Source organism: Lissotriton vulgaris, chromosome 5 (genome assembly GCF_964263255.1).
Source record: "Lissotriton vulgaris chromosome 5, aLisVul1.2, whole genome shotgun sequence".
In the NCBI taxonomy this organism is placed as follows: Eukaryota; Metazoa; Chordata; class Amphibia; order Caudata; family Salamandridae; genus Lissotriton; species Lissotriton vulgaris.
Genome location: NC_141693.1, coordinates 1,162,851,598 through 1,162,866,274, shown reverse-complemented (window position 1 = coordinate 1,162,866,274; position 14,677 = coordinate 1,162,851,598).

Below are 14,677 nucleotides of genomic sequence, written 5' to 3'. Positions count from 1 at the left end.
CAGGCTAGGAGTATATAGTAGTACGACCTAAGTATTAGCGGTAATTTTGTGATAAGGGAAGCAAGGAGAATGCACGATGTACAGAGGGTGGTTACCGCTAGTTTATATTGCCGCTGTTGTAAGTACAGGAGTCAGCCGATCTACCTAGTCATGGGCGTCTATTCTATTTTCTAGCGCTTACCTTCTGTTTTGTAATCGGCCTCCTTGCTCCCCTCTCGGTCCTTTTCACATCCGATAGCATGAACGATCACGCAAGAATGCTCTTCTGTGATCGGCGGTGTCTTTAAAGGGCAAAATTCCCGGGAAAACGTTAATTAGGTGACGTAAGAGCCCTATTGTCAGTGGCTCATTTGTATTGGCTATCCGTAAAGAACTACAATTGTAGTTCTGTCGCGCATTAACGCGTCATGATAGACGCGGATCGCTGTATTTGATGTTATTTGATCGAATCTGTTATGTTTATTAAAAAACGGACACATTGCCTAAGGACATTATCCTAAATAGTATATTTATCACCTACTCGCGTCCTTTATTACCAAAGATATCTTATTAAGGGGTTCTTAGCGGGACGTGAGCAGTTCGTTTTGCATTTTATTAATGTGTGGTATTTAGTGTGTTGCCTTAATCTGCGAGTTTGTTAACATGCCCCAAATAGAGCATATCGATTCTTTTTATTGTTCCTTAGTTATATTCCTGAGTTGCTTAGCTTTAAGGGGGACTGTGTCGATGCATAGATGTTTGCTGTTTCCTGCTAATATACTTAGACGCGCAGGCGAGCCCAATATACTAGCCCAACTCAAGTTGTGATCTAAAGTGGGTCCCTAGCTAAGGGGGAAAAAAATTGTCATTATTAACGATTAATGTTCATTTGGCTGGATTAATTTTATATTACGGCCGGACTTGGGTATATGGGAAAATTCTTCTGCACACTCTTATGTTAGACTATGTTACCGCCGGAACTAGGGTAAAAATAGATCTTCACCACATTCTAATAATTTAGAAACAATTACCCATAACTGAAAAGTTGTTTGACCATATCAAGGGGGGTTGACTTTATGTGCTAGATAATGGATTCACTGTAGAATTCTTTCCCAATCTTCCCTTGAATTTAATCCGTCATTTACGGAATTGAAGCGGGACATGTAAAACTGTTCACGTTTTTTACGTTTGGTATTTATATCACCCCCTCTCATGTTTTGGGCGATGATTTCCAGGCCGCACCATCTCAATTCTTCAATTTTGTGGCCTGCTGTTTCCCAGTGCTCTGTAAGTGGAGCTCCCGGTTTTTTACAGCGTATTGCTGATTTGTGCTCATTTAGCCTAATTCTTATTTCTCGTGATGTTTCTCCAATGTATACATAGTTGCAAGGGCATCTAATTAGATATATTAAGTTTTTAGATCTACAGTTGATGAAAGATTTTATATGGTGTTTTGTTTTCTTATGTTCAATCTGTTTGCCTTTGATCACGTTGTTACAGTTAGAGCATTTGCTACATGGGAATGTACCAACCGGAAGTGGATTATTGTCCACAGCTCTTTGGGATTGGGTAGTTTCCCTATATGTATGTACTAAACTATTCCTTATTGTTCTATTTCTTCTGAAAGCGAAGATGGGCTTAGGGACAGGTGGCTTTTTGTTGTTGGTTGTTATCAAATTCCAATTACGGTTGATTATATTTTTAATTTTATTGCTAACTCCACTATAGTTTGTAACAAAGACAATTTTCTTATCAGCTTCTGTGCTGCGATCTTTTTGTTGAAATAGATTGTCTCGGTTAAAGTATCTGGCTCTCTTGAGTGCCTGATTGACCATCTTTTTAGGGTATCCCCTATCTGTTAGTTTTTTTGATAGGATTCCTGCATGTTTTAAAAAATCTTTGTTGTCTGAACAGTTCCGCTTTAATCTCAGGAACTGCCCGAACGGGATATTATTTTTCTGACTTGGGGGGTGGTGGCTCTGGTAATGGAGCATTGTGTTTCTGTCAGTTTTCTTTGTAAATAGCTCTACTTGCAGGGTTCCTGCCACATGTTTAATTATTATATCCAAGAATTCACACCTGTCTTGGTCATGGTGGCTTGTGAATCTGAGATTACTATCTCCTAAGTTCAACCATGAGATAAATTCCTCTAGTGTTTCTATAGGTCCAGTCCAGATAAAAAAGACGTCGTCTATGTACCTAGACCAGTTTGAGATATTTTCGAAGAAGGGAGCAGCCGAGTTAAAAATGTGCTTTTCCTCGAATTGAGCCACGTAAAGGCAGGCCAGACTGGGAGCACAGGTGGCTCCCATGCTGGTCCCCTTGATCTGCTTGTAGAAGTCTTTACCATAGAGAAAAATATTGTTTTTCAAGACAATTTTGACACAATCTATGATGAATGATTCATGTGCCGTGGGGTCGTGATCGCCTTGACATAGGATAGTGCTGATTGTTTCTATGGTGTTGTCTTGAGGTATATTAGTGTATAGTGCTTCTATATCAAGCGTGACTAAATATTGTGTATTGGGGTTGAAAGAAAGGTTCTCGATTTTTTGGATGATTGCTCCAGTATCTTTTATATATGCCTTTTGTTTAGTGACATGTGGTTGCAGGAAAATGTCGGCATATTTACTTAGGGGTTTATACCGAAAGGCCTACAGGTCACTAATGAGCCAGGTATTTTTATTGGGAACCCTAAATTTATTGAAAAATGGACGTTTGTGGCTAATAGATGCAGCCGCGACTGGATGCTTTTAATTATAGAAACAGCCGCGGAGATCTTAATAGTAGAAAGGGAAGAAATTAAAGAAATGGAGAAAAAACTTACTGAAAGCTCGGCCCTAGACGACGCCATCAAAAAATTGGAAGACATCCAAAAGGATGTTGATGGATACAGGGTCTATCTTTTTAACAAAAAGAGCAATAAATTTAGAAATGATGTGGCCAAATACAATCCTGAGATCACATACCCCTATCTACAAAAAGATTACTACGATAGACCACGTGAAATGCCCCAACACTGCAAACCTTGGCAGCATAACCAGGGCCAAAATTTCCAGCAAAATTTCCAGCAAAAAAAGAAAGTTAGATTCTTTGACGCGTCCTATACTAGTTCAGACAGTGAGGGTGAAACACACAATGAGAATCGACAAAGCAACAAAGAACAAGATAACCCTAAAGGCCCTAACAAACCATCACTCCCTTTTTTAGATCAACGACAGAACTTCACCCAGCAGAGAGGGAGGGGGAGAGGCAGGGGCAAATTTGTGCCTCAACATCAACAGAGACCCTATACAAGGAGCCAGAAAACCTGGGACATATGAACAAAGCACCCATAATCAACCTGTCAGACACAACTCTTTCCCCTATCCAAATTCAAGTGTTAGAAAAAGGTTTAGGGTTTGCAATAACCACTCCAGTAGATAAATACAACCTAGAAAGGGATCTTCAAAATTTCTTCAGAAAAATAAGATTAATGACATTCTTTGAGGACAAAGAAAAAATCACCCGCCCCAACAAATCAGGTCTCAAAGCCAAATCCACCTGGACCCCCCAACTAGGCCAAATTAATAAACAAATAGAAGCCTTCGAAATAGCTGTAACTAAAAGTGTCTCTGATGTCTTGGAACAAAAAAACTGGATAGAGTTCAATCTTAGTAGACAGGAAAAGGAAGCATTAACAGAATTAGAAAATAATCATATGCTTACTATCAAACCAGCCGATAAGGGCGGGGGCATTATAGTGATGTCTACTACACACTATAATGAAAAAATGCATCTACTCCTGAGCAATACAGACCACTATCGAAAAAGCAACAGAAAAGAGTGGACAGACTTAGAAACAAACATCAAACATCTGCTAGACTATGCAAAAGAGGAAGACGTCATTTGTGAGGAAGAATATAGGTTTCTCCTTAATACCAGTCCCACAATACCGGCATTATATGGGCTTCCTAAAGTACATAAAGATCCCGCAGACCCGCCCATGAGACCTATAGTATCCAGTATAGGTTCCCTGACAGAACCCCTAAGTAAATATGCCGACATTTTCCTGCAACCACATGTCACTAAACAAAAGGCATATATAAAAGATACTGGAGCAATCATCCAAAAAATCGAGAACCTTTCTTTCAACCCCAATACACAATATTTAGTCACGCTTGATATAGAAGCACTATACACTAATATACCTCAAGACAACACCATAGAAACAATCAGCACTATCCTATGTCAAGGCGATCACGACCCCACGGCACATGAATCATTCATCATAGATTGTGTCAAAATTGTCTTGAAAAACAATATTTTTCTCTATGGTAAAGACTTCTACAAGCAGATCAAGGGGACCAGCATGGGAGCCACCTGTGCTCCCAGTCTGGCCTGCCTTTACGTGGCTCAATTCGAGGAAAAGCACATTTTTAACTCGGCTGCTCCCTTCTTCGAAAATATCTCAAACTGGTCTAGGTACATAGACGACGTCTTTTTTATCTGGACTGGACCTATAGAAACACTAGAGGAATTTATCTCATGGTTGAACTTAGGAGATAGTAATCTCAGATTCACAAGCCACCATGACCAAGACAGGTGTGAATTCTTGGATATAATAATTAAACATGTGGCAGGAACCCTGCAAGTAGAGCTATTTACAAAGAAAACTGACAGAAACACAATGCTCCATTACCAGAGCCACCACCCCCCAAGTCAGAAAAATAATATCCCGTTCGGGCAGTTCCTGAGATTAAAGCGGAACTGTTCAGACAACAAAGATTTTTTAAAACATGCAGGAATCCTATCAAAAAAACTAACAGATAGGGGATACCCTAAAAAGATGGTCAATCAGGCACTCAAGAGAGCCAGATACTTTAACCGAGACAATCTATTTCAACAAAAAGATCGCAGCACAGAAGCTGATAAGAAAATTGTCTTTGTTACAAACTATAGTGGAGTTAGCAATAAAATTAAAAATATAATCAACCGTAATTGGAATTTGATAACAACCAACAACAAAAAGCCACCTGTCCCTAAGCCCATCTTCGCTTTCAGAAGAAATAGAACAATAAGGAATAGTTTAGTACATACATATAGGGAAACTACCCAATCCCAAAGAGCTGTGGACAATAATCCACTTCCGGTTGGTACATTCCCATGTAGCAAATGCTCTAACTGTAACAACGTGATCAAAGGCAAACAGATTGAACATAAGAAAACAAAACACCATATAAAATCTTTCATCAACTGTAGATCTAAAAACTTAATATATCTAATTAGATGCCCTTGCAACTATGTATACATTGGAGAAACATCACGAGAAATAAGAATTAGGCTAAATGAGCACAAATCAGCAATACGCTGTAAAAAACCGGGAGCTCCACTTACAGAGCACTGGGAAACAGCAGGCCACAAAATTGAAGAATTGAAATGGTGCGGCCTGGAAATCATCGCCCAAAACATGAGAGGGGGTGATATAAATACCAAACGTAAAAAACGTGAACAGTTTTACATGTCCCGCTTCAATTCCGTAAATGACGGATTAAATTCAAGGGAAGATTGGGAAAGAATTCTACAGTGAATCCATTATCTAGCACATAAACTCAACCCCCCTTGATATGGTCAAACAACTTTTCAGTTATGGGTAATTGTTTCTAAATTAATAGAATGTGGTGAAGATCTATTTTTACCCTAGTTCCGGCGGTAACATAGTCTAACATAAGAGTGTGCAGAAGAATTTTCCCATATACCCAAGTCCGGCCGCAATATAAAATTAATCCAGCCAAATGAACATTAATCGTTAATAATGACAATTTTTTTCCCCCTTAGCTAGGGACCCACTTTAGATCACAACTTGAGTTGGGCTAGTATATTGGGCTCGCCTGCGCGTCTAAGTATATTAGCAGGAAACAGCAAACATCTATGCATCGACACAGTCCCCCTTAAAGCTAAGCAACTCAGGAATATAACTAAGGAACAATAAAAAGAATCGATATGCTCTATTTGGGGCATGTTAACAAACTCGCAGATTAAGGCAACACACTAAATACCACACATTAATAAAATGCAAAACGAACTGCTCACGTCCCGCTACGAACCCCTTAATAAGATATCTTTGGTAATAAAGGACGCGAGTAGGTGATAAATATACTATTTAGGATAATGTCCTTAGGCAATGTGTCCGTTTTTAATAAACATAACAGATTCGATCAAATAACATCAAATACAGCGATCCGCGTCTATCATGACGCGTTAATGCGCGACAGAACTACAATTGTAGTTCTTTACGGATAGCCAATACAAATGAGCCACTGACAATAGGGCTCTTACGTCACCTAATTAACGTTTTCCCGGGAATTTTGCCCTTTAAAGACACCGCCGTTCACAGAAGAGCATTCTTGCGTGATCGTTCATGCTATCGGATGTGAAAAGGACCGAGAGGGGAGCAAGGAGGCCGATTACAAAACAGAAGGTAAGCGCTAGAAAATAGAATAGACGCCCATGACTAGGTAGATCGGCTGACTCCTGTACTTACAACAGCGGCAATATAAACTAGCGGTAACCACCCTCTGTACATCGTGCATTCTCCTTGCTTCCCTTATCACAAAATTACCGCTAATACTTAGGTCGTACTACTATATACTCCTAGCCTGTTTTAAATAAAAAAGAAACAGCCCCCAATTTAAGCAGTGACTTATGCGCTCTAGAGATAGCGTGATATACACGTTCTGATAAAAGGGTAAAGAATAGACAGAACTGCAAGTCTTCGTTCTTTAATCCCTTGAATAGAACAACATTAATTTAATCTTAAAAAAATACTAGATATCCAAGTATGCATTTAAGTATTCATTGTGGCAAAAATTATGTACTCCACATAGGTTGAATTTATAAACAACCGTGATCGATACCACTCCACGCTGCGGGCAGAATTGAAGGCATCCAGTGGCGTGCTCTTTATATCCCCAAAGAAGGAAAATAAAGGAAACTTTAAATATAGGTGAGTAGCACTAATACCACAAGACCAGGGAGGAAGTGCGCAAACCTAATTAAATAATAAAACAAGGCGTGTAATAATAGAAAACACACACGACATCGCCTGTCTTATCTTTAACAGTTGGATGTAGAAATATAGCTCAAAATGCCTTTAAGCAAATGTACCAAACAGAACCAGATCTTGTAGGAATAAGTTCTATCTTTGAAGTGTGTCAAATGCTATGTACCCTGACAAAAAAGTAATATTGCTAATACTAGGGTTTTTAATGTAATAAGAATCAAGAAAAAAGTTTTTTTTAAAATGCACACAGGGATGGTCTCTAATTATAAATGTTCTCTCTTAGAATTGTTTGTCCTGAAGAAGGTGGTATCACAGACTCACCGAAACGCTGCGTCGACAACACCAACAAAACTGTGAACCCTGGCATTTATTGTTTTAAATCAAACTGTGATGTTCTATTGTTTTTAATACCATGGTAACCCATGGGCACGAATATTGTATAAAATGTTTTTAACCTATTGTGAAATTGTAATAAATTAACTGTTTTTATAACTCAACACACTATCTGAGGTTCTTGTTTTTCAAGTTGATGGTACATACTCTAATTGATATCTGGCATTTTGAGGTATATGATGACTATATTCAGGTGCTAACACGCCAATTGATTCAGGGACTTTCCTTGTTCTTCCTACATATTCTCCTTGTCCCCCTATACAGAGAATAGGAGACCTCCCTTTCTGTTTTTTCTTTTGCATAAACGGTTTGTTAACCGGGGAGGTGTGTCAACTCACCCAATCTTATTCTTAGCCAAAATGGAAGGCATGAAGATCTTAAGTTACAATGAAGATCAGTTCAATAAAATAATTAATGGCGCCACTAAAAATATTTCATCTGTACAAATTAACAATACAGATGAAGAAGAATGGCGGAAATTGTGGAATAGCAAGAAAAAAATCATACGCACGGAATTACATTCCGATTTCTTAATAGACTACTGCAAAAACGGGATTATACCGAAAGGCCTACAGGTCACTAATGAGCCAGGTATTTTTATTGGGAACCCTAAATTTATTGAAAAATGGACGTTTGTGGCTAATAGATGCAGCCGCGACTGGATGCTTTTAATTATAGAAACAGCCGCGGAGATCTTAATAGTAGAAAGGGAAGAAATTAAAGAAATGGAGAAAAAACTTACTGAAAGCTCGGCCCTAGACGCCATCAAAAAATTGGAAGACATCCAAAAGGATGTTGATGGATACAGGGACTATCTTTTTAACAAAAAGAGCAATAAATTTAGAAATGATGTGGCCAAATACAATCCTGAGATCACATACCCCTATCTACAAAAAGATTACTACGATAGACCACGTGAAATGCCCCAACACCGCAAACCTTGGCAGCATAACCAGGGCCAAAATTTCCAGCAAAATTTCCAGCAAAAAAAGAAAGTTAGATTCTTTGACACGTCCTATACTAGTTCAGACAGTGAGGGTGAAACACACAATGAGAATCGACAAAGCAACAAAGAACAAGATAACCCTAAAGGCCCTAACAAACCATCACTCCCTTTTTTAGATCAACGACAGAACTTCACCCAGCAGAGAGGGAGGGGGAGAGGCAGGGGCAAATTTGTGCCTCAACATCAACAGAGACCCTATACAAGGAGCCAGAAAACCTGGGACATATGAACAAAGCACCCATAATCAACCTGTCAGACACAACTCTTTCCCCTATCCAAATTCAAGTGTTAGAAAAAGGTTTAGGGTTTGCAATAACCACTCCAGTAGATAAATACAACCTAGAAAGGGATCTTCAAAATTTCTTCAGAAAAATAAGATTAATGACATTCTTTGAGGACAAAGAAAAAATCACCCGCCCCAACAAATCAGGTCTCAAAGCCAAATCCACCTGGACCCCCCAACTAGGCCAAATTAATAAACAAATAGAAGCCTTCGAAATAGCTGTAACTAAAAGTGTCTCTGATGTCTTGGAACAAAAAAACTGGATAGAGTTCAATCTTAGTAGACAGGAAAAGGAAGCATTAACAGAATTAGAAAATAATCATATGCTTACTATCAAACCAGCCGATAAGGGCGGGGGCATTATAGTGATGTCTACTACACACTATAATGAAAAAATGCATCTACTCCTGAGCAATACAGACCACTATCGAAAAAGCAACAGAAAAGAGTGGACAGACTTAGAAACAAACATCAAACATCTGCTAGACTATGCAAAAGAGGAAGACGTCATTTGTGAGGAAGAATATAGGTTTCTCCTTAATACCAGTCCCACAATACCGGCATTATATGGGCTTCCTAAAGTACATAAAGATCCCGCAGACCCGCCCATGAGACCTATAGTATCCAGTATAGGTTCCCTGACAGAACCCCTAAGTAAATATGCCGACATTTTCCTGCAACCACATGCCACTAAACAAAAGGCATATATAAAAGATACTGGAGCAATCATCCAAAAAATCGAGAACCTTTCTTTCAACCCCAATACACAATATTTAGTCACGCTTGATATAGAAGCACTATACACTAATATACCTCAAGACAACACCATAGAAACAATCAGCACTATCCTATGTCAAGGCGATCACGACCCCACGGCACATGAATCATTCATCATAGATTGTGTCAAAATTGTCTTGAAAAACAATATTTTTCTCTATGGTAAAGACTTCTACAAGCAGATCAAGGGGACCAGCATGGGAGCCACCTGTGCTCCCAGTCTGGCCTGCCTTTACGTGGCTCAATTCGAGGAAAAGCACATTTTTAACTCGGCTGCTCCCTTCTTCGAAAATATCTCAAACTGGTCTAGGTACATAGACGACGTCTTTTTTATCTGGACTGGACCTATAGAAACACTAGAGGAATTTATCTCATGGTTGAACTTAGGAGATAGTAATCTCAGATTCACAAGCCACCATGACCAAGACAGGTGTGAATTCTTGGATATAATAATTAAACATGTGGCAGGAACCCTGCAAGTAGAGCTATTTACAAAGAAAACTGATAGAAACACAATGCTCCATTACCAGAGCCACCACCCCCCAAGTCAGAAAAATAATATCCCGTTCGGGCAGTTCCTGAGATTAAAGCGGAACTGTTCAGACAACAAAGATTTTTTAAAACATGCAGGAATCCTATCAAAAAAACTAACAGATAGGGGATACCCTAAAAAGATGGTCAATCAGGCACTCAAGAGAGCCAGATACTTTAACCGAGACAATCTATTTCAACAAAAAGATCGCAGCACAGAAGCTGATAAGAAAATTGTCTTTGTTACAAACTATAGTGGAGTTAGCAATAAAATTAAAAATATAATCAACCGTAATTGGAATTTGATAACAACCAACAACAAAAAGCCACCTGTCCCTAAGCCCATCTTCGCTTTCAGAAGAAATAGAACAATAAGGAATAGTTTAGTACATACATATAGGGAAACTACCCAATCCCAAAGAGCTGTGGACAATAATCCACTTCCGGTTGGTACATTCCCATGTAGCAAATGCTCTAACTGTAACAACGTGATCAAAGGCAAACAGATTGAACATAAGAAAACAAAACACCATATAAAATCTTTCATCAACTGTAGATCTAAAAACTTAATATATCTAATTAGATGCCCTTGCAACTATGTATACATTGGAGAAACATCACGAGAAATAAGAATTAGGCTAAATGAGCACAAATCAGCAATACGCTGTAAAAAACCGGGAGCTCCACTTACAGAGCACTGGGAAACAGCAGGCCACAAAATTGAAGAATTGAAATGGTGCGGCCTGGAAATCATCGCCCAAAACATGAGAGGGGGTGATATAAATACCAAACGTAAAAAACGTGAACAGTTTTACATGTCCCGCTTCAATTCCGTAAATGACGGATTAAATTCAAGGGAAGATTGGGAAAGAATTCTACAGTGAATCCATTATCTAGCACATAAACTCAACCCCCCTTGATATGGTCAAACAACTTTTCAGTTATGGGTAATTGTTTCTAAATTATTAGAATGTGGTGAAGATCTATTTTTACCCTAGTTCCTGCGGTAACATAGTCTAACATAAGAGTGTGCAGAAGAATTTTCCCATATACCCAAGTCCGGCCGCAATATAAAATTAATCCAGCCAAATGAACATTAATCGTTAATAATGACAATTTTTTTCCCCCTTAGCTAGGGACCCACTTTAGATCACAACTTGAGTTGGGCTAGTATATTGGGCTCGCCTGCGCGTCTAAGTATATTAGCAGGAAACAGCAAACATCTATGCATCGACACAGTCCCCCTTAAAGCTAAGCAACTCAGGAATATAACTAAGGAACAATAAAAAGAATCGATATGCTCTATTTGGGGCATGTTAACAAACTCGCAGATTAAGGCAACACACTAAATACCACACATTAATAAAATGCAAAACGAACTGCTCACGTCCCGCTACGAACCCCTTAATAAGATATCTTTGGTAATAAAGGACGCGAGTAGGTGATAAATATACTATTTAGGATAATGTCCTTAGGCAATGTGTCCGTTTTTAATAAACATAACAGATTCGATCAAATAACATCAAATACAGCGATCCGCGTCTATCATGACGCGTTAATGCGCGACAGAACTACAATTGTAGTTCTTTACGGATAGCCAATACAAATGAGCCACTGACAATAGGGCTCTTACGTCACCTAATTAACGTTTTCCCGGGAATTTTGCCCTTTAAAGACACCGCCGATCACAGAAGAGCATTCTTGCGTGATCGTTCATGCTATCGGATGTGAAAAGGACCGAGAGGGGAGCAAGGAGGCCGATTACAAAACAGAAGGTAAGCGCTAGAAAATAGAATAGACGCCCATGACTAGGTAGATCGGCTGACTCCTGTACTTACAACAGCGGCAATATAAACTAGCGGTAACCACCCTCTGTACATCGTGCATTCTCCTTGCTTCCCTTATCACAAAATTACCGCTAATACTTAGGTCGTACTACTATATACTCCTAGCCTGTTTTAAATAAAAAAGAAACAGCCCCCAATTTAAGCAGTGACTTATGCGCTCTAGAGATAGCGTGATATACACGTTCTGATAAAAGGGTAAAGAATAGACAGAACTGCAAGTCTTCATTCTTTAATCCCTTGAATAGAACAACATTAATTTAATCTTAAAAAAATACTAGATATCCAAGTATGCATTTAAGTATTCATTGTGGCAAAAATTATGTACTCCACATAGGTTGAATTTATAAACAACCGTGATCGATACCACTCCACGCTGCGGGCAGAATTGAAGGCATCCAGTGGCGTGCTCTTTATATCCCCAAAGAAGGAAAATAAAGGAAACTTTAAATATAGGTGAGTAGCACTAATACCACAAGACCAGGGAGGAAGTGCGCAAACCTAATTAAATAATAAAACAAGGCGTGTAATAATAGAAAACACACACGACATCGCCTGTCTTATCTTTAACAGTTGGATCAAGACACAATACGGTGGCGCCCCTCCGGTATCCTCTACAAGATAGAGCTCGAAACTGAAGAAGGTAATTGAAATGTGATATGTAAGGCCAGCGCCTGAAAGTAGAAATTTAGATATCTGAAAGACTAACAGTAATGGAAATACGAATGTCTCCCCCTTAAGGTAATGCTTAATGGAATGTAAGACACCAGAAGCTCTACATAATATGTTACGCATGAAAACATTCCTCCGAATTGAATAAAAGAGGAATCTACTACAATCACTCACAGGTATGCTTCGTAAAAATCCTCACCTAGAAGCTACTGAATAGGTGACCTTAAGTCACCTGGCTATAAGACCCCAGGATGTAGAAATATAGCTCAAAATGCCTTTAAGCAAATGTACCAAACAGAACCAGATCTTGTAGGAATAAGTTCTATCTTTGAAGTGTGTCAAATGCTATGTGCCCTGACAAAAAAGTAATATTGCTAATACTATGGTTTTTAATGTAATAAGAATCAAGAAAAAAGTTTTTTTAAAAATGCACACAGGGATGGTCTCTAATTATAAATGTTCTCTCTTAGAATTGTTTGTCCTGAAGAAGGTGGTATCACAGACTCACCGAAACGCTGCGTCGACAACACCAACAAAACTGTGAACCCTGGCATTTATTGTTTTAAATCAAACTGTGATGTTCTATTGTTTTTAATACCATGGTAACCCATGGGCACGAATATTGTATAAAATGTTTTTAACCTATTGTGAAATTGTAATAAATTAACTGTTTTTATAACTCAACACACTATCTGAGGTTCTTGTTTTTCAAGTTGATGGTACATACTCTAATTGATATCTGGCATTTTGAGGTATATGATGACTATATTCAGGTGCTAACACGCCAATTGATTCAGGGACTTTCCTTGTTCTTCCTACATATTCTCCTTGTCCCCCTATACAGAGAATAGGAGACCTCCCTTTCTGTTTTTTCTTTTACGACTCAACCTATCCACTTGAGCCTGCAGTGCAGCAGTCTCAGTCCTAGATGCTTGCAACTCTGTTTGGACCAGCGCCAGGGCTGCTAAAATATCATCCATTGTGGACATTGTATCGTGAAATCGGGAGGACAGAAAGTCTTGGGCCGTTGATTCTGTCAGGTCCAACGGTCCTCAGGATCTCACGATGCTCAATAGGGTCCACCTCTCGACAGCCCCTGGGTCTGAATGAGAACAGACGCACAGGAATGATCGAGCGAGGGATAATCAGGAAGGTAAGGGTGGGAACAGCGGGGAAGGGAAGCTGAAACGAGAACAAGGCACCATGAGACAAGCACAGACTATAAATGCAATGCACTTGGTAGAAACCTGTAACCCCACCCTCGTGTGACCTGAATGAGTTATACCTGGTATGAAATAAGTGGGAGGCTTTGCCTGGCAATCCAAAAGGTTGAACTGGATGGTAATTCTAGAACACAAGAATCCTATGGTCAGTTACTTCAATAGCAAGGTTCCTAGTACAGTACACACAACCATATAACTACATACCAACATAGATGTAAAATGTGGCTTCAACAGGGGTCAGTATGGAAGGTAGCCTGCCAGGCGAAGCTCATAAGCCCCTGTTGTCAGAATTGAAGAAAAGGAGACAACAGTTATTGTCTTAACTCACTAATTTGCATTGCCCGGTTACTTCACCTGACAACACATAATGCTTTACACAAGGAGTACCATAAAAGTCCTGGATCCTGAGGCGAAAGAAACACAGAAGCCAAGCAAAACAAACAATGTCTCTGTTTGTCTGTTGAAACCACAGAAAATCGGAACCTTTGGGAATACAAAAGTCTCTTTGCAGGTAAATCCGATATTCCCCCTATGAACCAGGCAGATGCATGGAGGATGGAGAAATGAACAATAGCCCTGGACGTCCGAAAGCGGGTTGACCCCAGAGCAAGGAATGGCCGGACACTGAAACAGTGTTCACTTGAAACTCCACAAAACAGCAAACACTGTACGAGATGCCAGTAAACCGGCTTGTCAATAACTAGAGAACGCTGGAGCCTCAGCCGAGAACTCCTCAGATATGGGAAGCTCCAGCCGACGCCACCCCAAGACAGAAGCTGAACGCTTCTAATGCACTCACCAGCAGGCACTGAGTACACTCACAAGAAAGGATACGCTGGAACTCACGATCTACTGCAATCAGCCACGGAACCAGAATCAACGGCGGCGCCTTCTGTTTCCTCGCCGGTAATGTTCTCTGCGCGTGTG